The following is a 27,085-nucleotide window of genomic DNA, read 5'->3' as shown; positions in this document are numbered from 1 at the left end:
CTGAGGGGCAGGAGGTGCAGTTAGCTGACAGTCTGAGCTACAGGCAGCTGTAAGGCTGGCAAAACAGATACCTAGTGTGAAATTTGGAGAGTTACAGGGAGCTCTGCTGCACTTCTGGGTAACCAGAGTGCAGCTGCAGCAGGAAGCAAGGTTCCTGTGCGCAGCTGTAAAATGGCAGCCCTGCAGCTGCTCCGTGCGCTGCAGAGGCGTAGGAAGAGTTCAGAAGTCAAGGAGGGCTAGGAGAAAACTGAGTGCATTCCTACAAAAAAAGCTATTTTTTAAGTCAGTTATTTCTGGTCTTTGAATAGTTGGCACTTCAAGAGAAAGATTGTGCACATGTTTAATGGTAAGTAAATGGCTCAGTGTTTTAACAAACATGATTTTTTCACCTGTTGTTGGTTTGCTCATTGCTGATGAGAATTGTGTTTATCTTTGGTTAAGGTAGAAAAGATACTAGATTTGCTTGGGTGACATTGTGGTGGTGTGATCTGCTCTATTTACTTTGGGCATGATCACTCGGTTGTATTTTTGATTAAGATGGGAACACATCACAGTTACAGTGGGTTTTCATTTCTGGGCAAACCAAGATAAAAACAGGTGATGAAGAAAGAAAAGCCTGGAAAAAAATTGCTAATACTATTTGTGTCTTGATCTTTGAAACTCTTTGAAAGTTTTTTTGATTTTTTTTTTGTTTGTTTTGGGTTTTTTTTTCCCAAGAAAAGCCTATCAGCAGCAGGATACTCAGAACATTTATTGAAAATTTTATGCATATTTTCCAATATAAATACTCTATAACAGTTCTACCTAAATATTTTAGGCATTAGTGTTTACTATTTTGGCCAAATACATTTAAATTCATATAAGCTGTTGAAATTTAGAAAATTTGTCAGTTTAATAGAAGTCCCTCATTGATAAAAAATAAGAACGTTTGATAAAACAAACTCATCTGTAGTGCAGCCTGATCTTACAGAATTTTGAGGGCTTCTCCCAGTTAGTTTTATATTGCAAAAATATAGTTCCAGGAGAGACCATGTATTCAGAAGTCTCTGGAAAAATGAATATTTAGGACCTAAATGGTAACAATGAAAACCTGTATAGCAAAGGAAAGGATTTCTGGAGCAGCAAAAATGCAGCAGTGCTAATATCCTAATAGATGGATAATGTTCACAAACCACTTAAAAATATTTCTATGAGAATATGTGTTACAACTGCCAGTGCTATTCTGTAATCTTAACAGTTATGCAAATACTAGTGTGAAAAATAAAACCAAAAATAAAGGCACAGTTTTTTTCCCCGTGTGCTCAGTGGCCCGAGCCCTGGCGCTGCCGTAGCGGTGTGCGGGGCACGAGCTGCCAGGGACCTACAGCACCTGCCTGTGCTGCCTGTGGAGCTCTGCTCTGCTAGGGAGTCAATATTGAGCTTCCTAGTTCCAGTAAAATTGGAGGCAGTAAACCTTCCTCCTATCTCCAGAAAAGATACAAATCACATCTTAATAAAAGAAATAGCAGGATGATTCATGGAAACTATTTTCCTCCTCTTTTGGAGGTCATTTACAGTTGCTAAGCTCTAGCTATATGCCAGTTATATCAGCTGTTTAACTCAATTTTCCCTTTTTTTGGGTGGATAATTTAGCAACAAGATATCCCAGTGAAAATAGGACCAAAAATATCATTAAAATAGCAATGAAGACATTTTGCAGTTATTACAATGATCTTGATTATTGCTAAGACCACAAAGGGTTTGGTTTTTCTAACACTTCCCTTCAATAGGAAGGGCTCTGTGAGGTCAGGCAGTGTTGGTAATGCTGTTTGTTTCAGAGCTCTGCTCATTCTGTAAAGTTTTTCTCATGCTGTTGATAGAATAGGTTTGAAGGTGTGGTGGAATATATGGACAGTATAATTTTATTCCATTGCTGCTCTAGAACATAATGCCTCTCATTCCCATAATTAGAAACTTTTTATCCAGAAAAAAAATCTTCTGTCAACTCCCCAGGAGATAAACCAGAAATAGGTCCAGTTGCAATTCTCTGGTTTGAAGAGAATCAAAGAAGGTTTCTCATACAAGGCACTAGTAATCAACATCTGAGAAGAATTTAGGAACAATACTTGTCTTGACCAGTTTGGGTTGCTAGCTGGAAACACTCCCCAGTGTATTTCCCCATGTTTTAACTTGGGTGAGTCATTTTAGGTTGGACAGTCTTCCTTTGCTTCTCCTCAGCTTTCATCTCCATCCTGCACTGTGGACTTCCCCTGGGAACTGCGGAGTGGTGCTGTAGGTGTCTGCCCACAGCTCTCTGGGTGAGCTCTCCAGCAGCTCCTGGGCTCCCTTGGTAGGTTGTTTTCCTCTACAAAAAGCCACGAGAGGAAATGGTGGAAAGGGCCAGACAGCCCAAAATCCCAAGGCAAAAGGCTGGGCTGTGTGTCTAATACCTCTCACTAATAATGCTTCAGATCTATTATTTATTTTTCTAGGATTTTTTGAATAGTCTGATGTGAACGTTTGCTGTACTGTGTTAGTCTGAATCTTGTTGAATATGGAAGTTCTGTATTTTTACCAAATTTGCTGTGAATACTTAAAATTTGTTTTTCCCTTCTGCCATTTTGGTGTGTTGGGGTGAGTGGGAAGACAAAAGTTCATGCTTTTCTATAATGTTTTTGAGTCTCTGTTTCTTGTTGTTTGAAGTATGTTCTGGAGAGAATGCACCATATTTTATTTTTATTCTAAGCTGTTTTAAATGATTGGTCAGAGATGTTTTGTATACACACACAAACACATGTGTGCACATGTACATGCAGACTCATGTACGTGCACGCACACACATAAACATATAAAAGCACCCTAGACCAAACTCTTTAAGAGACTGTTTTTCTTCTGTATTCTCTTCCTGCTTTGCTCTCTAAAATGTAGTAGCTTCAAAGATTTTAACTGGTATTCTGCATTCTCATCAAATACAGTATTTGGCTAAGTGTTAAAGTGTCAGCTTGCCCTATTTCCTCTTCACAGAAGCATTCTTCACACCTGCAGCTTTCTTCTGTTTTTCATACCAGAAATACTTGCATCAGTCTTAAACCTTTGCCAAGTCACTGCTGACACATATTTCTGTAGCTCTTTATTTACAGTATGGTTCTCTTTCTTGTTATGAGACGTCAACATCTGTACTGGACAGGTTAATTTATTTGGAGAAGGTCATGACATCACTTAAAGAAAAGCCAGGCCTTCAGCTGAGAAAAAGGTTTAACATAATCCTTACCTGTTATGATTATGCTGAAAGTAAGCTTGTTGTAATGAAAACAGTATGTCAAACTGAATTAAATATTATCTCTGCTATAGGGAGGAATTTGGCCGCATAAAAAATTTGGCACATTATGGGGTTTTTTTCTTTCTTCTGAGACAGAAATAAATATTGCAATAAACAGAAGAATGTTGCTTCAAATAAAAAATTAAGGTAGTTGAGTAGGAGTGCATTAACTCTTTATGTGACACATTTACATTTCATTAGATCTGATAAAATGCTGTTGTGGTTTTTGGCCTTTTAAATACATGATAAATAATACTTACATGTAGTGCTGCTTTACATCACCTGATCATACTGAAATCAGTTCTGTGCAAAGAAACTCATAAGTGGGTGTTCCACTTGAAGAATAGTTGAAGAAACTGTCCAATACAGAGGTGCTTGTTTTGGTCTGGCAAAGCTCATGGACCACATAGTGCTAATTAGTCCCTCTGGTGTGCTGGAATGCTGAGCTTGTAATACCTCGCTGCTTGTAACAAAACTATGGTGTTTAGGAGGAGGTAGAAAGTGCTGAATGTATAGTCTTCATTTGTAATTACACCAGGCATATAAACATTCAGGTTTTTAGTCTTTTTTGCATGCCTTGGTGGTTTTTTCCCCTTTTGTCAAATAGTTGTTAATGAGTCTTTCTAAAATTCCCTTCATCTCCTTTGATCATCAGGCTGCATTGACAGCAATTGGTTCAGAAGTTTAATCTCTTATGCATTATAGGGTGACAAAATGAGGTAGTAAATATGGTAGCCACTGCAGTTTCTTCCTTGTGATGGTTAAGCATATTGCAAGAAAAACCTCCTTGATTTTTTTAAATTTGTTGGTAACTAACTTGGTTTTTCAGTTTTTGCACTCTTGCTCTCTGAGTCATGGAGGAATAGTTGTTTACTTTTCATGAGTGAGAGGCAGTGAGAATTGAGGTGAGCTACTGCCTGTGTAGGCTTGGTGGGAAAAGGGGTGCCTGGAGGATGTTCGTTGCCATGGTCTTCAGACAATGCAAAAACATATTTTTGGCAACCCCTAGCAGCATTAGCTGTTCAAGATTTTCTGACCTTGTTGCTCTCCCAAAAAGGAAAAAAAATGGGCAACAGGCTCACAAATACTTTCATTAACAACTAATTTCTGTATTACTTCTAATTTACATTGTAGTTCTGACACATAAAATATTACCCTTATTTGATAAGGCAGGCATGCCATATTTTGAGGTGCAGGGAAACTGTATCATCATCCCTTGCCAGAAATTAAGTTTGTGTTCAGAGAAAGTTGCACATTTGCTTTTTGCATGTTATGTAAGGTCTCCTTTGAACTTGCTGTATGTGATATTTCTCAGGAGCACTGCAATAGTGTTACTTTTCAGAATGCACCATCAGACAATGCAAATACTGTCAGTTTTCAAGATCCCAGTTTATGGGAATGTGATATTTTCTGAAATATGTTATTGTAAAAATTATGATCAAGTGATGACAAAAATCAGTAAAGCTAGGGGATTTTCAAAGCAGGGACAAGTCTGAAACATCTCTGCTTCGTTCTTCCTGTTGTGCACTGGTACTGGCTTCTGCTCAAACCTTAGGTTTAGTGTCAGTTCTAATTCTTCTGAATTTATCTGGCAGATTTATCTCTGTCAACCACAGGATTTGTATGCCATCTCATACTGTAGTTTCTGATGCCTGTACTTAACTGATTTGTTTCCTATCTGCCTTGTTCATCTTTTCATTTTTGGCAAACTGGATTTATCATGTTTTTATGATTAAATGGAAGGAGTTGCTAAGGAATGAGATCTGGATCCTTTATTACATTTTAGCATTGTTCCTTGGAAACCTGATTATATCTTGTAAATTAGAGTAACATTTCAAAGGTAATAAATCCTGCATAGCTTGTTAAATATCTCATTTTTTACTTATAGATTCTTACTGAAGCAGAATAATATTATTTCAAACTTTGCCAAGTGTAAAGTCTTCTGCTGTTGCTCTGTTTGTTCAGTAGTAACTAAACATTTGCCATGCTAGAACAGAATTACTTTGTCTCAAAGACTTTACATTCCAAGTACGATTTTATAACTGTCAGTTAAATAATGGCTTTTTTTCTAATAATATTTAAATATTTATCACTTCTCAAACCATTGTGATAAAGCAAGGGACAAATTATCTAGACAAATTCAAATCCATGTGTGTTAAGCCTTTGTTTGTCTTCAATTTTCAACTACATGGCTGATATCTGGCTTTTGTTATTTGATGGGCTATAAAATTTGTTTTTTGTGTCTGATGCATTGAAAATGTGCAGCATATACATATATTTTGTTACTGCTGATAATTGGATTAGAGTCTTGCCAGTCATATTTGCTTTTAAGAGTTTATCGTATAGATCCATTTGCATTTATGAAATTATTTTAATTGGTGTTTCTAGCTGGAAGTGTTCACAGTATGTGTGTGTGTGTGTGTTTTCCTGTCCTGGCATCTGAATACATTACAGTTTTACTCATGTGGGTAGCTTTCATTCATAAAGAATTATTTGACAGTCTCTGCTCTGAGACGTTTCTTGACATTTTTCAGTATTCTTCTCTGGTGAAAATCTTGTTGCTGATGACAATGAGACACCGAAATGGAGACAGTGCAGAGAGCTAATTGACTTAGTATCAGATGCCCTTAGGCACAATGCATTTTCAGTCATCTCTAGATGAAAACCTTAAAAACAAGTGTGTTGAGTTTTGTCTTCTAAAATCCCCCTCTTCCCCACCCCATCGCACATTTGGGCTTCTTATCGTTGGTAATGATGCAAGTGATTACTTTTGGAAGGTAAATATATTATGTGATTGCCTCTGACAGGACTTGCAGTGACTGAAAAGGACTGTTTCTTCAGCAAATCAAATTTTCTATGGTGCTTACTTGAAATATGTGCTTTTGATGGAAGCTAAAAGCAGTGATCAGGAATAATCGCACCTGTGGGCAAGGAACGGGAAACCAACGTGATGGATTAAAGAGTCCAGTTAAGAAGCTAGACCAAAAAAAAAAGAAGTGTATTTGGGGAGAAAACAGGAGTGAAACTATGAGTAAAGGGAGCACTTAAGCATTTCCTATAAAGGAAATCCCTGCAATGATGCAGTGGGCTCAGGAGTACTTCCATTTCTGCTCCTGGAGAATGCCAGAGTCGGAGAAGGCTGCTTTGTCAGCTTGTTAAAAGTGTTCCTGGGCTATAGCAAGGGTCATCTTGCAGGTGGAATAATTTCTATTTGCCTGTTTGCCTGAAAAATCTGTCCATTTATATGTTATTCGAACTCATTATGAGGTCATATTTCATTTCAGCCCTGGAGGGCTGGCCATTTCGGTATTGCTCCTTCACTTCAGGGGGTTGTGGGTATATTCTGTCAGCTCTTACTGTTCTCAAATTGTGTGCTGTTGGTCCATTGGTAGTTGCTAATTAGAGAAGATAGGTTGATAAACCTCATGTGTGTGTTTCAGTTTCCAAGATTCCCTGAACCCTTGGCATATACTTCATTACCAAAATAATTGAGAGCCTGCACTCAGAGTGACAGGGTAGTATTATAATGGCTTTGTCAAGGCTTGTACTAGGAAAAGAAAGAAAAGGATCAAATGATGGAAAGAGGAAAACTCATTTCCTCCCCTTCTGCGCTATGGCTTCCTTTGGTTTATTTTTATGCCAAGGGCGAGAAAATTATTCATTCATGGACGATATTTACCTGCTTCTTTTAACCTCTGTTACATAAAATTGCTAAATACAGGAATGCACATGCAGTATTTAGGTTGCTGTGAGACAAAGATATGCTCTTAACTTGGCCTGATCTGAAAACAAAAGCTCTTTGGGTCAGTCACTATCACTTTTATGAAGTCTATAATCATTATGCTACCGCCTGTAGTGTTAATGATGTTTACCTCTTGTTTCCCTTTCCATTTGGAATTAAACTGGTTCTGTATAAACACATACCATGTCTTGATCAACAATGTCACTGAAATATGTAAAGCAGTGCTCATTTCCTGTATAATGTTAACAGTACCACTTTGTTTTTTGTGAGGTTGCCTTTCTCGGTAAACTTTTGGTTCTTAATTCATGACCATTGTGACTGAATCTGCATTTTTTCTCCAGATACTTTCCTGGGCTGTACTTCTGTTCTGAAGAGCTGCTGGGTAATGAATGGCAATTCATTCAGTGTTTTGCAGGGCTCAGCCACCTGCTGTCAGAGTAGGTCAGAGGATAAACTGTGGCTCATTGCAAGAGAGTTCATCTCAACTGGTGGCCACAGTGAGACCTGAAGTCACTGGAGTTACGCAGCAGCTCTGGAGAGGGATTTAACAGACAAAGACTTTATGCAGTACTGACAAAAATGTGTGGAAAGCTGAGCATAAGAAATCATGGGAAATTCTCCATTTCTATTTGCTCTCAAAGGGCAAGAACATTCTTTGAGGTGAAGAAGATCACCTTGTGTTTTCAAAACTGGTTATACTTTTCTGTCTTCCATTTGACTTTTGCAGGCATAGTTAGATGCTTGACTTTTGCGTTGCATGAAAGTCAACTCACTTCTTCTTTCCTTCAAAAAAAGGGACATTGCACTGGGTCAATGTGACTGTTAAATCGCAAATATTTGGTGCTCTAAAATACTAAAAAGTTTTGAAAGAAGTAATTTAAATGGAAAAACCATCATGTTGTTGGTGATTGCTTTTACTTCAGTAAGTTTCCCTTGAAAAATTCCAGTGTTCTGGGTACGTTGAAATGCGTGGGTATCCTGCTGTAATTCAGAGTGGAGTCTTTTTGCTCTTTCATATTTGCCTTTCCCAATCTCAAGAGGGTGTACCCCAAAACAGTACATTGACTCATTTTCCTACTCTCTTTTGGTACTACAGTGGACTAACCTTGACTTAGTACTGGACTGAGTGGAATTGACTCAGAGCAGTGTCAGGCTGCTGGTCACTGGTACAGGTCATGTTTCAGGGAAATTGGAATGCTCTCCTTTTTAATGCTCCCTGGGGCTATCTGGAGTTATTTACCAACGTTTTCAGTGAACTTAATACCTGTAAGAAATGTTTTACTGTTATTGTATGGAGTCATAGCTCTTTCAGATAGCACAGATTGTTTTATTGTTATATTGATATTTAGGATAATTGGGATTTAAACTTTATTTAACAGGCTTGATCATCAGGAAGGCATAGAGGTCTTTAAGTAAATACTAGTATCTTGCATAATTTTCCTGTTGCTCTGAGTAGACAACATAATCTTTTCTGGCCTTTTTTTTCTTTTTTTTTTTAAGAGGAATTTGACTCATATGTCAGGTAGCTGCAAACAAAAAATCTAATTCTGCAAAGACCAAAGCATGCAAGAAATTTTCTCAGATAAGCATTTTTACTGACATCGAGATTGCTGAGGTGAATATTAGTTCACTGCATGTAGTACGAAATCCTTGAGTGGCATCATTGGCTCTTAGAAGTATGAAGGTGTCTGACAGCTGTCAGCTTTCAAATATTTTTTATCTTTATATAAAAAATTACTTCAATTAAAGCACTCCCATGTGTATTATCAGAGAAGATAAGAATTCTCTGAAGTGTTTCTTTTAAAAGCCTTTCTCAGAGGTCTTACTATGCAAAATACAAATCTTCTTGTATCTAGACCAATTTTCAGAGGCTTTGACTATTCAGTTTAGTCTGATATGCACCATACGAGTCTATTGAATAAAATATACATAGATTAAAATTTCTATGATACTACCTTTAAAAAAAAATTCTTCATCAGTAGGTCCTGCAGGAATAGTATAAAATTGTATCACAATAATGTTTTTTCTTCCACACTGATACTTTTTGTAGTAGCCTAGTTTAACACTTGACACCATTTGGCTCAGTAATAGTATCAGGTATTTAGGTCCAGCCAGTTCATATTAGGAGTTACTCAGTTTCTACAATGCAAATATTTCTACAGATCTTTCAACAAAGCTGTAACTTAGTATCTCAACAACCAACTTTATGTGCTAAATATGGGGTACTCTCTTCTATGGAGAATCCCCTGTACTTTGAGTATATTTCCTTGTACTCAGCTATTTTGTGTTCCTAAGAGACTGAGTCTTCTTGGTGTAGAGGTTCAGCATGGTTTGGTTTCAAACTCTGGGTGTGGGAAACCTTGCCACGTGTCACCTGTGACAACCTGGAACAAGTGGTGCCTCAGTGTAAATAATAGTGTCCCACAAGGTTCAGTGTTGTTTAACTTGTTCATCAGTGACTTGGATGAGAGGGCAGATTCCTCCTCAGCAAGTTCACTGACAACACAAAGCTGTGAGGAGTGGCTGATACTCCCTGTGAGGAGTGCTGTGCAGCCCTTCAGAAGGATCTGGACAGGCTGGAGAGATGGGCAGGGAAGAACTGCCTGAAATTCAGGAAAGGCAGGGTCCTGCACCTGGGGAAGAACAAGCAGAGAAAGCAGCTCTGTGAACCTGGGTGTGCTGATGGACAACCATCTGTCCATGAGCCAGCAGTGTGTCCTAGTGGCCAAGAAGGCCAATGGGATCCTGGGGGGCATTAGGGAGAACATTGCCAGCGGTGAGGTGATCCTGCCCCTCTGCTCAGCCCTGGTGAGGCCACAGCTGGAGTGCTGGGTCCAGCTCTGGGATCCTCAGCACAGGAGAGATATGGAGCTCCTGGAGCTGGTCCAATGGAGGGCAACAAAGATGACTGAGAGACTGAAGTCTCTTATGAAGAAAGGCTGAGAGAGCTGTATCTGCTCAGCCTTGAGGAGAGACAATTGGCACGGGACCTAAACAATGTCTATCAGTATCTGCAGAGAGGTGTCAAGAGGATGGAGCCAGGCTCTGCTTGGTGGTGCCAAGCAATAGGACAAGAGGCATTGCAGGGAGGTGTCAAGAGGACGGAGCCAGGCTCTGCTTGGTGGTGCCAAGCAATAGGACAAGAGGCAATGGGCAGAAAATGAAGCACAGGAAGTTCCGCCTGAACATGAGGAAGAACTTTGCTGTGCGAGTGACCACACAACTGGAACAGGTGGCCCAGAGAGGTTGTGGAGTCTCCTTCATGGGAGATATTCAAGAACCATTTGGACACAATCCTGTTGGATCAGATGTCCCTACCAGTGGTCCCTTCCAACCTTACCTATTGTGTGATGAATTTACTTGATAACATTGAATAATTTCACTAGGATATCCTAAAAATGATGGGAGATCTAGTTGATAGGCCACTGCTCAGTGTCTGAGTGGCCAGCTGGTTACTTTGTGTGGAGAACTTCAGTGGGTCTTTATGGAATGAGTAGTATCAGGAAATTTTAATTGCTGTGCTGCTGCTTTGATGCAAAATTCAGGAGAGTAAACTGAAGGAAGTAATTTTGGTCTTGTGTGTTTTGCTTTTGATCTTCTGAATAAATTTAAGTTTACTGTAAATTTATCAAAGTTAGGAAGCTCAAGCCAAAATCATTACTGAAGTCATGCCCCTGGCAAACCTGGTAAAATACCACTCATAACATTTTTGAGTGCTCCTCCTGTAGTTTCTTTCTTCCTTTTTATAGCCATATTGTTCCTGGTTTTTGGATTATTATCCCACCTGACATCTGCATATGCTGAGACCTTTTCCTGTATTAGTTGTATACTTTCATATCATGCATGTATATGCATACTGCATTTACAACGTACATTAATCACAAGATACTCTTCAGTGTTAGAAAGGAGTGTGCTGTAGATAAACATGTTTAGGAGCTTTAGATTCCCCGGATTTGAAGGGCATTGGGCTTGCTAATGTAGGCATAGGCTCTGTGTTGGGCTTATGCTTCTTTTTTTCTTTTTTTTTGACAATTTGGATATAAAGGCTAAAAAGTAAAGTTGCAAGGTTAGTCAGAAGGAATGAGTGGGACCTAGTGACTAGAAATAGAAGTATTGATGAGAATTTGTCCAAGTGTGTTGTGGTTTCAGAAACCTCTTTCTTTCATGCTAACATCAAAACCACTGCTCAGATATAGATAATTTAGTATTCTTGAGACTGAAAAACCTCTTTCTTTCATGCTAACATCAAAAACACTGCTCAGATATAGATAATTCAGTATTCTTGAGATATTAATTGAAAGATCAAGCACCATAAGGCAGCAATGCAAACTTCCTTAATTTAGTCTCATAACTGTGTATTATCCCTGGCCAGTAAAGGTAATTTACTGTAAATCACTGTGATTCTTGTGCTTCCTGATAACACCATATCACATTGTCAGTTTGAAACACTGCCTGCTCATTTTGCTTGCAAACTGTGATGCTTCTTTTTTGTACATATACATACAAAGATCTCAGTATCTGTTTGTATACATGCAAACTGTATGCCTTATTTGCAAATGTGTCTTGACAAATGTATTTTCCAATTAACAATGTGAGTGCATTTTACTGGTGGGACTTTATAAGAGGTACATACATTTGTGTTCAGATAGAAGTGAAATTTTGAATTCTTCTGGATATGCTGCTAGTTTTCTGCATGAGATTCCATATTGGAAGTAAAAAGTAGTATCTCTTAGTATAGATAGTAAGATGTATCCATGTTAATGTCTGTTAGGATGAATGGCTAGTATTAGTAGTGTCTGTTGTATGGAAACTGAAATTTTGATACATAAATATAATGTACATAGACCCCAATTTCAAAGACCAGGAAATAGTCGTCCTGGTTTGCAGATTCCTTACTTTTTGTCAGTATAAGTCAAGCATGAACTCAGTCGAAAGTATGTGTATTTTATATTCCAGGTGTCATAGACCTCACCAGAATTGTGCCTGATATTTATCTGCAATTTCAGGGAAGCATAGCCTTTTCCATTATCAGAGACCAAAGGGCCAAATTTATACATTCAGATCATGATAATGAGCACAGAGGACAGAAAACCATCTTTGCAAGCTGGGACAAATTACACTAATGCAGTTTATTAGAATGCTGAGTGGTGCTGCAGTTTTGTGTGAGATAGGTCATGATCAGCCTTGGGAGAACTGGGTGTAGGATGGATTTTCATCACTTCTGTTGTAAAATGAAACCTAAGCCAGCATGAACAGGTTTTCCCCTCACTGCTGCTGGGCAGTGAGGTAGCTGGGAAGAGTATCTACCTCTTCCTGTAGCTGACTCAGCTCAGCTGGCCAGCAGTAATGTGCTGGGTCATGCCAGTTCAGTTGCTTCTGGTCCATACCTTCCTTCAGCAATGCATGAAAGTGCTCTGAAAACTTAAATATCTAGAAGGTGCATATTTCATCTGTGGAAGCAGTGTAGAGAGTTGTCTACAATTTCTGTGAGGTAGTGCACAGCTGCAGTATTTAGTTTTATAAGCACTGAATTCTACACCATGGGCTATTAGCAGAAATTATCCTGTCTGCCTTAGCTATTTCTGAGCTGTTTCCAGTACCAGTAATGGGTTACTCTGTGAAGTTGAATCTGAACAGGAAATGGTTAAGCTATATATGTGATAATGAGTGAAAAGGAGAAATCAAGTTTGAGCGTAGCTAAGATACTTATTTTCTGAGAAGGAAGTGTTCTGCTTGACTAGAATGCTTGCTTTATTTATAGAAAAAAGCTCCTATGGCCTTAGCTCACAGGACAGTTCTGGCTCTGCTAGTTGCTTGGTAAGAAAAAATACTTTTTGGAATGCGTCTGCAAAACATTCATGGCATTTCTTGGCAAATAAAAGATCCTGAGCATTAAGGGAAAGTAGTTCTTGTTTTGTCTAGTTCTAGTAATGTTCGTGTTTTGGGCAAACTTTCCACAAAGATAGGATTTTTTTGGGAGTATTTGATTGTAATAGTGAAACTAACACTATGGTGTGAGTAGCTAAAACCTACTGACTTGTGTAGACACCACCAAGCTGTTGGGCAACCAACCAGTTAGTTCCTTTGTCCATCATGATTCTTTGACTTTGTGCTCCTGCAATTTTAGATTTTCTGTGCCTTTTTCTTGTGAAACCAGGAGACTGACATTTCCAGTATGATCTAAATTTTTGAACAAAAAGAGCATTCAAGTTATAAACTCAGAATCCTGTATACATTTTTCAGGAGAATATATCAGTGTTGATGTGAACTTCTGTAGAAGTGGTTATCATTGGGCAGCTTTTGCTCTGGCAGCTAAGAGCAAGTATGTGTGCGAGGGGGTGGTCTAGCACCTAGTGACTTGTCTGGGTGGAATTGCCACAAAAAGGCACTTTCGGTGCTGGCTGAAGGCATAGAAACAAAGTGGGTGGAGGTTTGGCCTTTCTGGGTGTCTTCTGTGTGGCTCCTGAGCAGGCTGATGTGGTAGACAAGTGGCCATACAGAACCACCCATTTAGCAATTATTTTTGAGTGCAAGCACAGGCATTTGGTGTGGAGTATCAAGAGTGCTTGTTACTGTGCACTGTGTAGTTCATCTGCTTGCTGCTAGGGGTTCAGAGGTGTATATTTAGGATTAAGAATCTGAAAGTCTCAGTTGCTAATTCAGCTCTGCAAGCCCTCAGTGCCTTGTCTGAGACAGGTCACACTTATCTGTATCTCAATATGCAAATATCTAAAATGAGGAGAACATCTGTTAAGATCATAGGAGGTTGTGTAGATGATTTAATGGTTGTAGCAGTCTGAATTAGGTAAAGTGCTGTGATAATGCCACTAAGATGGCTCTAAGCCACCGGTGTGATGCTGCTGTGAGTCTAATGTGCTTCTGCAATGCATTAGACATGATACTTTTGGAGAGAGAGAGAGAAATGCTAATAGCATTTCCTAAAGCCTCCCTGAAACCTCATTTGTAATGTTGTGTCTGGTGATCTTTGCAGTGAGCAGAAAGATGGACTTAGATTGGAGCAGGTGCAAAGACAGTTTAATAAGCTACACAGATTTATTCTGGAATGACAGTAGAAAGTTAAGTTATTACATGTGTCTTTGGATTTGAAGTATTGAGGTCTCCAAGGGGTCTGAAGGGAGACTGAAACTGCTTGTTTTGATTATATTTATTTGGCATTAACAACATGCTTCAGTCTTTTCAGTGGTTGCTAGTGGATAAGAGAAGCATGCTATTTCTGCTCTTCTTCCAAACCCTTTAATAACAACGTATTTTACTTGTCCCCTGTTGTAGTCCCCACCTTCTAACATCCATCATGGAACCAATTACTAGATCTGGGGTCAGGAATGAATAGAACATACAATTTTTGTTCTTTTTTTGTTGTGTTAACCAAGGTCCACTTACCATGATCATTTAGGAGAAGTTTCTACTTTGCAATTACTAAAAACATGCATCGCTATTGCAAAGACATAAAATAGCGAGTTGTAAAGCTGTAGTATAATTGTAGCCTTTCCTATAGCTATTTTGCCTTTTGTAGGATATTGAGAAGCATTTTGTGGGGTTTAGAGACACAGTGGAAACTGCAGAACTGAACATTGATCATGTGGTTGCCTACAGTTACATGTTCATCCCGAAAGGGTCATCCTGTGTCTCTGAGCTGTGCTGGGACACAGTGGAATGTCCAGCATTCCTTCTGCTACTCAAACTGGACTGTTTGGTGCAGTCTGTTTGGTGCAGAGAAGTTTCTCAGTCATCTGTCACCTCCTGTACCCCAGAAGAACCGTTCTCAATAAGTGATGTTTTGCAGTTTGGTTATCACTCTGCCTTTGCATTTTTGGCCTTTCTGTGAGAAACTAGACTTGCAGGGAAGTCAGCATATCATCAATGACCTCAGATTCAGGGAGAGAATTACAGAAGCAAAATGAGATGCGAAATTCTTTCAAAAGCTCTAAATTTGGTATTAGGTAACCAGAATGTGGGCAGGAAGCAAAGAAAAATAAGTGCTTCCATTAGGTTGTCTTGTTTTTTTCAGAAAGCTGCAGCCTGAGAGGGACATAGTATTTATAACATATTCATGGCATAGCTGCTTCCTGGTAAGTGTGCAACAGGAGGAAGTGTTGTTCTTAAATTAGTAAGTGAAAAAGTGGCTGATAAAGGATGGGCTACAGATTTCTAGATTTTATTCCAGACGGGACTTAAAGAGAAAGTTTCATTTCAGTGTCTAATTGGAGGACCAGACAGAAAAGTAAAATATAATTTCCTGTGTTGATAGGCTCAGGCTACCATCAAACATTCAGTTGGCTGTGAAAAGGCTCTATGCTTTATGTGATTATTGTCATTAAAAAAATATTTTAGGGAATGGCTATAATGTAAGCCTTGAGTATTTGTAACATACCTTGTTAGGCAGTGGTGTAATCTCAAGGAAGAGAACTAGTAAAGTAGATATAACTTCCTGTGTTGATAGGCTCGGGCTACCATCAAACATTCAGTTGACTGTGAAAAGGGTCTATACTTTATGTGATTATTGTCATTAAAAAATATTTAAGGGAATGGCTATAATGTAAGCCTTGAGTATTTGTAACATACCTTGTTAGGCAGTGGTGTAATCTCAAGGAAGAGAACTAGTAAAGTAGGATATTGTTCCTGCTTCTTCTAGTAACTTGCCATGTGGTTTTACACATATTTCAGAAGAAGACAAATAACTTTCAGTAGATAATGTTATAATTGAGGCCAGTTGAACATCACTTTTATTTTTTAACATAAAGCAGTAGCTCCCATTCAGGATGAATTTCCTTTCAAAAATGAACTGAGTTCAGAAGACTGTACTTCTACTTGGCTGACTAAATATAATAGCAAATCTTTCAAAAATTCTGGCCGTAACATTTACATTAGACTGTTAAAATGGATCTGACTTATAATTTACTTTGAGATCAAATAAAAAAAATGTGCTAGGGATTATGTTTTAATTGAAGGGACTTGTACTGTGGAAAATTTCTTTCTTTCAACACCTTACAGATCATTAATCTGGGTGGAAGAATGCACTGAAACCTTTCATGGACAATAGTGTGACAGCAACTGCACTGTTTATATTTAAACATCTCTATTACTTTCTAGCAATGCCCTTCACGATGAATTCCTGTAATTAGTGGTTCCTGAAAGTATCAACACCTCCTCTCTCCCTCAGCTCTCTGAAGTGTGAAGCTCAAGGATCAAAGAAATGTTAACTATTTTGGCTGTAGGCTTGTATAAAGTATAATCCCAGATCACTTGTTTGCTGGAATGTTCTAGGACTTACCTGTGTAACCAAGTTAACTAGCAGCAGCCAGACTATGACAACTATAGGGATGATGCTGAAATCTTCTAGAGCAATCTGAGCTTGCTCTAGAAAGAGATGTTCTGAGGTGAGCTGGGATTCTTTTGGATGAAGATTGTTAAGCAAAAAACCTTTTTATTGCCAAACACTCCCCACCAGACCCTTTAATGGAAGATTTAAACTAGTTCATTGTATGATTCTGTCATCATTACAATGGTAAATTTTCCATGTCAGGAAACCATTAGATGGTAAGAATCATTATTTTCCTTCTTCTTGCAGGCTTTGGGGAGGCACAGGCACTTTTGATTTTGACAAAGTGGGGAAAGGGGTGATTCTTGTCTTCATACTTGTGGGTTTTTGGGGAAAATGATGGACCTTCATTTGTAAATTATTGTCTTGATCTTTCTGGCAAGGACCTGTGTGTGGGTGTGAACTAAGTGTATTTTTCATGTCACTGGTGATGGAAACTAGAATATAAACATCGTGGTACAAGGGATGCCAGGAACTTGTGAGGAAGGGAAAGAATCAGAGTAGAAAGATTTCCTAAAATAAAAGGAGGCAAGTAGTTAGAGTTGTTCTCTCTATGGCTTTTTGATCAGTTTACCAGTGATTTTTTTTTTTTTTTTTTTTGAGGGGTTTCATGTTATGCATGTGTTAGGTTTTTTGTATTTATTTAATTCAGAATCAATCTACTACTAATAACTGTGTTATTAATTTCCTGTTCTCCTAGCTAGCAAACCCATTTGACTGTACTGATTAATAGGATACTCAGAGTGCACCTATGGCTTTTTGATCCGTTTACCAGTGATTTTTTATTTTTTTTATTTTGAGGGGTTTCATGTTATGTATGTGTTAGGTTTTTTGTATTTATTTAATTCAGAATCAATCTACTACTAATAACTGTGTTATTAATTTCCTGTTCTCCTAGCTAGCAAACCCATTTGACTGTACTGATTAATAGGATACTCAGAGTGCCAACTTTGGAGTAATGCCTCAGATCACAAGTGATAATTGGCTTCTGTATGAGTTGTAGTCATTGCATTAGTTAGGTTTTGAAGCCCAGTTCCCAGAGCATGATTCATATTGACTGTCCTCCTTTCTCCATGGGAAGTGACAGTGGTGAATTTCCAGGCAATACTGGGGATGGGAGTCAGGATAACTAAATCTCTTCCTGCCCTCAACACCAGCAGGAAATATAAGTAGTGGAAGAACGAGCAGTTCTATGAATTAAATATATTTATGTGACTGTTTGAGGCCTCTTCAGAAGATATAAGAAATCTTACATTATCCTAACACATATGTTTCGATGTTGAGTGCTTTTCAGCAAGATCCAAGTATTTTGAACATTTTTATTTCCCTGTTGCATTTGGGATCAAATAAAGATAATTAGATACCACTTTAGCATGAAAGTGTACTTAATGCAATGTGGCTCAACAGAGGAATGAGTGATTTATTTGTAAATACTATGTTGATTAATGATATTAAATTTATACTTTTTTTTTGGACACAAAAAGGGTTGTGGGAAGGTTATGTTGTTGTAGTGTACCTAAATATTTTTGATAATTTGCTATTTAAATAGAAAAAAATAACTACTCTATGGGATTTTTTTTCAGTTGAATCAGGGAGATATTTTTTATTTTTAGATTCAATGTTGGAAGAACCAAAATGTAATAGAAATTTCTCTTCAGCAGAAAACTTCTAGCACTGAATCATTCATCTGTACTCATGAAGTGTGCTCTGATTAAATGGCCACAGTAGCAGTAATACAGTAGTAGCATAGGAAGGATCTGTCCATATTCCAGGAGTGCAGCACAGGCTGCACAGGCATCTATCTACCCACCCAGCTCCATGGAAAGGGACGTGGGTGTTCTGGGGGGCAGCAGGTTCCATGGGGATCTGTCCATATTCCACGAGTGCAGCACAGGCACTCTATCTACCTACCCACCCAGCTCCATGGAAAGGGACGTGGGTGTTCTGGGGGGCAGCAGGTTCCATGTGAGAGAGCAGTGTGCTGCTGTGGCAAGGGATGCCAGCAGGATGCTGGGCTGCAGCAACAGGGGAATCACCAGCAGAGATGGCTTAAGGGTCATTGTCCCACTCTGCTCCGTGCTTGCCAGGCCACACCGGGAGTGCTGCGCTCACTTTTGGTCCCTGCTGTGCAAAAACGTGAGCACAGGCTGGGGAGGGTCCAGAGAGGGGCCACAAAGATGAGCAAAGGACTGGGAACCTGCCACGTGAGGCAGGGCTGAGAGAATGGAGTGGGTCCAGTCTTGTGCAAAGAAGGCTCAGTGGCTACAGGGATGGTGGAAACTCCCTTTTTACCAGGAGTGCCATGGAAAAGATGAAGGGTAATGATTAAAAGTTACTCTTGCTTAGATGCTGATGGAACACAAGAGGAAAAATTTTCATAATGGGAGCAATCAGCCGTGAGAATAATGTTCCCAGGGAAGCTGTGGATTCCTCAGCATTGGACCCTTCTAAGATTTGTCTGGACAGGGTGCTGGGCCTTCTTACCTAGACTGTGCTTCTGCCATGGAAGGTTGGATCAGATGATTCAAGAGGTCACTTCCAACCTGGTATTCTGTAATATTCTAAAATCGTCTTAAATTCAGCCTAAATTAACCTAAGCACTCACACCAAAGACAGGGAAGTTTGAAACAGAATAGGAAGATGTCTTGGGTTAACTCATACTTTGTGGCAAAAGTAGATGAAGGTATGCTACAGTCTACTTTCTTCTGTAGAATAATAATAAGAACTTTACACTTGGTAAATAGTGCCAAGAAAACCTTGTTTTTAATTAAATCCCCTTTTCCCCTCCCCCATAGTACTTACTATATTTGGCTGAATCAAGGGCTGTTTTCTCTTTGGAAAAAATGTTTTTAAAAAGTGTAAGTACTTGCTGTTAAGTTAGATGTAGATTGAGTTTAGGTTGAGACAGACTCTAAGTAACTTCATTGTGGTTCATTGTAGAAGTATTTTGTTTTTAAATTTAAAAGCATGGATGGTGTTAATCTAACAGCAAGACAGAGGTAGCTACAGTCCACAAAGCCTTCATACAGGTGTCTTGACATCTAAGTATATTGGAGTCTGTAGTGAGGTATTTAAATGCCTAAAATTCTATTTCTGCACTGCTGGTTTGGCTTTTCTTCTGCCCCAGTTCTGGGGTCCTGAAATTGTGTTGCTGCTCATTAGCCCTTCTACGGATCTCTTTAACACCCGTCATTAGAAGGGAGGGAGTTCTGCACAAAGCGTAGCAGCCATGGCTGTGGCATGCTAATCACAAAGACTGCGTAGGAACCAGGAAAACACGTGGACTTAGCTGTTGAGAAGAAATTTGGAAACTGCCAGGGCAGGAGGGAAGCACAGGAAGTGAGTGGGGGAGTAAAGAAGTGGGAAAAACATTGGAAGGTGAAAAGTGATATGGAAAAACCAAGAGATCTGTGAAGGGTGCAGAAAGCTGAGAGATTAAAAGGAATGCTGGTACAGGAGAGCTGGAAGCTCATGGGACTCTGGTTACAGGGTGGGAGCAATATATAGTGTAATGGAGTTGTTGAGAATGAAGTGGTCACTGAAATGAGGCAGGACTGGGATCCCAAATAGGAAACTGAGCCTAAAGACAGGAGTGGATGGAGGCAGTAGCACATGTCCACAGGACTGGCAATAATGAGGCTTGGATGAGAAGTTTTGAGGGAGACTGAATATCTGTATTGAGCAAGACAGAGCTACTCCATTTCAATGGCTACTGTCTTTAAAAAACCAAGCTCAGAAAGCTGCCTTGAGTAAAGAGCTACAAAGAGCAAGTCCTGCAAAGCTGGGAAAGCACAGAATTTAGATTGTCTAAAATATGTTAACTGAGCTCCCCTGGACATTTGCATTATGATACAGTTTTAAATTCTATGATCTCAGGATTGTATGGTCTTTCCAAGTGGAACAGATGTGTATGAAGACTGCAGCAAAGAAGGACAGGTCTCTGGAAACCTGCTTTTATTTGTTGTAGAAACCCTAAGACAGGTAGTGAATGGGGCAGCTCACAAGTGAGGGGAGACATGTGTCACCTTAACTAAGGAAACTAGGTGGATGCAGCTTCTCCAGCAAATTAGTTAAGGTATTATAGAAAGCTAAATACTCTGAAAAAGAGTTTTAGGAACCTGGTTGAACAGCAAAGTTTGTAATGCTCCTGATTCTGAAGTTTTCTTGTCTCTGGGATCACATGATGCCCTTGGCAGGGGTGTGTTGTTACCTGGCAGCACCGAAGGGAGCTCTGTCCAAGAAAGGGCATTTCTGTCCTCAGAGTGCTGTTCTGGAAAGCACAGGGTAGCCTGGAGCAGTGAGTGTGTAGAGCTGTGTGACCATGTGGAATGCAGCCACTGGGTAGAGTTTCACATCTCTCTTCTAGCTACTGTATTCACTGAATAAGCCTGGAGTTCTGTGGGAAGAAAACCTGTGTGTTATCACCTAATATAAAGTCAGTCAAACTAGATTTGAGCAAGGGTGCCCAATTAACTGCAAATCCTTGGGGGAAAAAAAAAAAAAAAAAAAAACAACAACAAAAAAAAAACACCCAAAAAAAACCAACCAAAAAACCAGAAAAAGCTTCTGAAGAGCTTACCTAAAGAATTTGTTAGTTTCCACATCATTGGATACCTATCTTCTATTAGGATTTTATTTAAGAGTGTTGATGTGTGTATATAACTTGTTGACTTCTGTTTCTTTAATTGGCATGCTTTCTGTACATTTCTTGTGGGAAAATATGTGCAGAAAACCTAGGAAATTCTGGGAAGTATGGTTACAGTCAGTTTTTTAATTTCTGTTGACTTCTGATAAAATTTTCTTTGAAAAATTGTACCTTGCTTAATTTCCCAATTATATATTTACTTGCATGATGGAGAAGATGAAAAATTATTTTCTTTTGATCTGATGTAATTGGAGCTGTATTTTAGGGGAGCTAATTCAATCTTATCTGATTATATCCTTACCATGGTCAAAAGTAAGGCTGCAATTGCTATTTAAGGAGACTGGTTACAGAGGTTGTGTCATATCAAATACATTGCTTTTCTACTCTCTTACTGTTAAATGGGCTGCTCTAAATTAGATGGTCTAATTCTGGAAAATCTGAATACGTGCAGGTGGACTTTTGTGTCAGCAAAGCCACACTTATTTAATTGGCGCTCCATATGGCTGCAAAAATTGATTCCATATGGTTGAATGGCACATTTTGAAAATGTTTTTAAAATTCATACTAGTGCCAGGAGAAAGAATAACTCTATTTTTTGAGCTCCTTAACTGACAGTGCACCTGTACACGAACCTTCTTTCAATTTTTAAAGCGGTAATTGAATATGTGGGATTTGCTTGTCACATGTTAACAGCTTTAAGGTAGTTTAAATATATAGCTAACAAAGGCTTAACTGTGTGTTCTCTGTTTATACTCCTGAAAACAAGGAAAACAAGTGATGAAATATACCTAAACCATGCAATCCCACCATCTATTAGGCTGAATTTACATGAATTTTCTTACAGAAAACTCTTTCATTTAGGGTCATGGTAAATTTAAATATATATATATATACACTGGTCAAATAATCACCATTTTTTTTACATGGGGAAAACAGCTTTGAGTTTGCTTCAGGTTAACCATATTGATGGGAAATAATCCCGTGGGAAAAACTGGAGATCTGAATTTTTAAATTTGGGCCATAAGAGTTGATATAATCAAGAGATGAACTTATGAGGAGTAATGTAGATTAATGTTTTATTTGTTTCTTTTTATTGTGCACAGGTACCTAAGGATAACACTGGCCTGAAGGGAAAATCTGGGGCAAACTGGGGACCTGGACTGTTCTTGCACCTGAGTAAGTGAATACTTAGTGGAAATCAGCTTTACATAATGTTAAGACTGTGAAATATTTTTCAGCATCTCCATGCCTAATTGCAGTTGTAAATTCAGACAATAGTTTGGCTTTTGAACTGACAAAGACCAGAAGTGGTAGGGTACCTGCAAGGGAGGGAATGTGCTATAGAGCCTTCAGTGCTTTGTGGTACATTTTGTTTTTATTGCTGCCCTTGAAGTCTCTATAGAATGAAACATAGCTTATAAACAGGATTTCTTGGTATTTTGATGTTTTGTCTTTGCAGTTATTTATTTTCAGACTAATGTCTGAGTTTCTTAAAGCTTAACTTGATCTTGCTGGTTTGTAATCATCGTAAGGAACTGAGACTCAGCAGAACTGCAGGTCAGGCCAGGTTCAATATGAGGTCATCAGAGGGTGAAGGCTGAGAAGATGACCTCGTGGAAGGTTGTCTTGGAAAGGATGAATGCTCATTTCATGAGGGGTGTTTTTTGAGACAAAAACTATTGTCATGATTGGGGTTTGCTTTCACTATAACAGGACAGGGACAGCTTTTCTTCATCAGCTTGGATGGGGCATGTGGTAGACATTCTTTGGCATGTGGAGTCGCCCAGTCCCAAACCCAGCCTACACAGTTTTCTGAAAGGCAGGAAGAGTAATTTCCATTTATCCACATAGCTTTCTTTCCGGGCAACCCGAGCATTATTCTCGTTGCAAAAAATTATTTTACATGTTGAAAAGGTACGTTGATGTGTTACTTATTATTTAATGCATTTATTTAATCATACCTATTCATATATGAAATGTCTGTAATATTAATAAGCAGATAAATTTTTGATAGCATGAAACATCTTTCTATTGGTAACATATTTTTTTTAAAATGGGCAAGTTAATTGAGTTTTCTAAAACAGTTGCTAGAGTGGAGCCTTTCTTCCTGCTGGCATTTCTCATGCTAAAAGAATTATCTTTGGTTTTAGAGAGCTTTACTAAGCTGAATATCCTTACTGGTATCTACATTAAATTTTGAAAAAAATACTTACCAGCTGAAAGTCTTTCAATTTAATCTGGTCTAAACTTGTTACCAGTGCTGTTTTTTCCAAATCTGTGACATGGTTTATTCATATTCTTCTACTTAATTCATGAACTTACAAATTGATATCCATCACATCACTGCATAAAAAAGTGCATTTCATTTTGCTAGAGTATTTATTGTGTTTATCCCTGCAGTAGAGTAGTAGACAAAAACATCTCTCATTGCTTTCAGTATTAAAGAGAATTAAATATGTAACCTAAAAATCTGCCAGGCTTTGTGAGCTATGCACACATAAGACTTTTAATTCATTGAGAAGTACATCATGGTAGCATTTAGCATTATCATTGTTTTATTTGTAAGTTAGGTGAATTACAAATAATGCCTGAGACTGTATTATAGGTAACTGGTTGCTTTCCTGTGCATTAGCACTTCTCATTGAAGTTCTGGTTCCTTGCCTTGCACTTGCTGTGTATGTTTTAGGAATTAAGTCTCTGGACTAGTGAACAGGTGTAAGGTTTATTAAAGAAGAGAAGTTCAGTGTTCCTAAATGATAGTGGCATGTTTTGAAATCCCAGTTGGCTCAACAGCTCTGTTTTAAATCCAGCAGGGACCTTTGAGAGAGGTTTTTGCCTTGTTTCTTTTAACTTCTATACTAACATGAAGCAAATGTTTTCATTTATTTCCTGTGTTATCAGTCCTACTCTGCATATTATAGTTTATTGCTTTTGACAGTGATGAAAGACAGCTATTTCCCAACCTTTTGTATTTTGGGTGCTACATAAGCTCAGCTGTTCATTTTGGGAATATTTCTTCTCCTGATTTGTTCCTGTTTCCTCATTTGAAAGGCAGCACTAGAAATTCCAGATACAATTGCAGTCTTCTTGGAATTGTAATTTAGATTTTGTGCCTATGTACATGAGACAGGAACTTGCCCATACAAAACAAAGGCAGTCATTCTGCTGGACTGGAGGACCTGTAGGTATGGAGACAAAGATACTGTGTCAGTGTTGTGTTACTTTGTACTTGAAAATTGTTCGTAAGTGTTGTCTGATAAGGTAGAAGTCAAAACTAGTGAACTAAGAAATGGAGATAATCCAATTGAACTGTGTAGTGTGTTCCTTCATGAATATAGGATTGATCTCTAGGTGTTTTACCCAGTTTATTATTTGCCAGTTACTGTACTTACTGCATCACCTACAGATTTTCTCATTCAGACTCGAAATTGAGTGCCTTGGGGCAAGATTTTCTCTGTTAAGCATGAAAATGAACTGGCCTTGGTTTTGAGAGCATCCTGTGTGCAGCAGTTCTGAAAGATCAACTGGTTTTGTGCAAATCTGCATCTGGGTGTGATAAATAAATGTATCAGTGGTGTAACCCTCGTTCTGCTGCCTTCTGTTCTTTTCCAGGGATTGGTAGGAATTAGTCTGTGCTGTACTTAGAGGTTGAAGTGAAGCTGACTGGTGCTGTTCTGTAGCCTATTAATACCATAGGATGAAGCTTTTCAACTTCTATTAGCAGTTAATTTCAATAGAGATTGCTATTATTTTTGTAAATCACAGTGTATGGTTTCTGACAGCTTTTAAAGATGTTTATGCTCTGCTGTTTATAGTGTAGAAGTCTCTGGGTTTTAAAACTTCCTCTACAGTATCTCTCTCAAAGAGATCAATTAAATTTCTAATTAAAGTTTTATCAACCTACCATCTATTGAAATCCTAAAAATGTTGGTGTTTGTTGAGATAAACATAGGAGGTTTTCTAATTAGAACCTCATGAGAAAATTTTTGTTGAGAATTGTTGGGGTTTTTTTATATTTTTGAGTGTTTCTTTGTTGTTCACAGAGTGGTGTTTGAATAATGACAAGCTTTAGTAGCTGAAATTTTTAATGAAAAGAAGCCAAACAAATTTATTTAAACAATTTTATTGATTAAAATAGCTTGTTCTCAGCTAACAAAACTGTATTTTTGTAATCCTTCCCCATTCTTTTTGTCTTTGAAAGAATACTTATTTTGATCAGACCTAAAATGTTGATGACAATTATATCTCTTTGTTTCACCTGAAGCCTTTCTGTCATGTTTGGAAAGTTGTATATCACTATGTATGAAAGGTCCCAAAGTCCTGAAGCGGGTCTCAGCATTAAAATATATAGACACTTTTGCTGTATGAGGCTGTAAACCAGATAATTCATCACTACTGACAACCTGGAAGTAGATGTGGGCTTTTAAAGAACAATATGTTATATTACAAATTCCTTAGGAGGGGGAGTGCTTGTTTTTAGGAATTCCTGGAGAGTGGAAGCCTATTAGAATGATATTGTACATGTAATAAATCATGTCCTTGGCGTAAGTTGTTTTTTTTTTCATTTTTCTTTTAAGGTTTAAGACCATTTAAACATTTTGTCATAATCATAATAATAATTAGTAGTATCCTCTCTGCAAACACAGGAGAGAGGAGGAAGCTTTTTTTTTTATTTTTGCAGTATAATATTCTCAGTATCTATATAAATAAATGATAGTGTGTGGCATGATTCACATGAATAGCAATGCAGCTGTATTGCTGCTGTCTGCCCAAATAACAAGAAATGAGAGGGAAAGAGGAGGTGACAGGGGGAATAGGAATGGGAGAGGAGCATTGTGGTATGAATAAATTGACACTGTGCTTTTTCGGGAGGGGGGACACTCATTACTGGAGGCTTCATCTGTTTGCTGCTTTCCCATATTTAGAAAGCATCTTTAGTGATCCTTTTTGCAAACAGCTCATGCAGTAACTGGCAAAACAGAAGCAATTAGTGGTGTAATCTCAAAGGGAATCTCAAGCTTCACTTTAAGTGCAATGATTAAATCCACTAGAATGATAACCATTGCTGCCAAGAACTCATGTAATTGGCCACTAATGTATTTTGTTGTAGCAGTCGATAACTACTGCATTTCATGCACATAATTAGTAATGCATACACGTTTGGTCAGGAAAATTGAAATTCCTGATAACTGAGGGTAGAGGGGGTGCAAGGAGCACAGAGCTGGAGAACTGAAATACTGCTCTGTTGATAGTACCTAACTAGAACTGTGTGCTTCAACAAAACAAGTGTCCTACTGTGCTGGAATACAAATGGGCTGTCTGTGGCAGGATATAGCAAAGACATTTGGCAGAGAGGGATTTGAAAGCTTCTGGCATAATGTAATTGAATTGGCCATTTCTTTAAAGATACAGCAAATTGTTTGCTGCAGCATTCATCATCATAAGGAAGGTCAGACAGCTTGCCAAACATATGATACTCATAATAAAAAGTAAAACGGTGACGCTTATATTTAAACACAAATCATGTTATCATGTTTGTAAAAGCTGGAGAAATGAATGGGAATATTTTTGGTGGTGCTGAGCATTAGTAATCTAAGTAAGACTGTAATTCAAGAGGGGCACAGCTTCTAAGCAGAGAAAAGATCCGCAGGGAAATTCAGCTACTGAGCAACATATGATCCCTCTGATTTGAGAGGGCAGTAGGTGTTTTGGCAGGATTATTGCTGACTCTCTTCTGATCACTTAAAGGAAGATAAACTTGTATGATCCTCTTTTTTGCCTTTTAAGAAAACAAAGGGAAAATAACAAAGAGGAAAGGACTTGAGTCTTTAAAAAGAGACAAAATTTGAACAAAGCGTTGCTGGGGGATTTTTTGTCAGTTATGCTGTGACAAAATAAGATGATGCAACAACCTGTAGCATATCTGAAATGTTATATGAAATACTCTGTATTGGTGTGCTGGGAAACCCCTCTCGACTCACATCCAGAACCCTGAATGTAAATTGCCTGGTGACAGGGGCTTTGGGCCATGCAGTGATGCCTCTGCAAATGAGTAGCTGT

At 38.4% G+C, this 27,085-nt stretch overlaps 1 protein-coding gene across 1 annotated transcript in view; it reads left to right on the top strand.

The window, feature by feature from the left end:
* Positions 1 to 27,085, top strand: part of TBL1X (transducin beta like 1 X-linked) — a 191,208-nt gene that overhangs the window by 32,073 nt on the left and 132,050 nt on the right. Inside the window, exon 2 of the mRNA XM_039714192.1 lies at positions 22,129 to 22,201. The gene's annotated coding sequence lies outside the window, so the exon portion shown is untranslated. The remainder of the gene's footprint in view (positions 1 to 22,128; positions 22,202 to 27,085) is intronic.

This window comes from Passer montanus, unplaced genomic scaffold (genome assembly GCF_014805655.1).
Source record: "Passer montanus isolate IOZ18808 unplaced genomic scaffold, ASM1480565v1 scaffold3, whole genome shotgun sequence".
NCBI lineage: Eukaryota > Metazoa > Chordata > Aves > Passeriformes > Passeridae > Passer > Passer montanus.
This window is presented reverse-complemented; position numbering and strand designations above follow the sequence as displayed.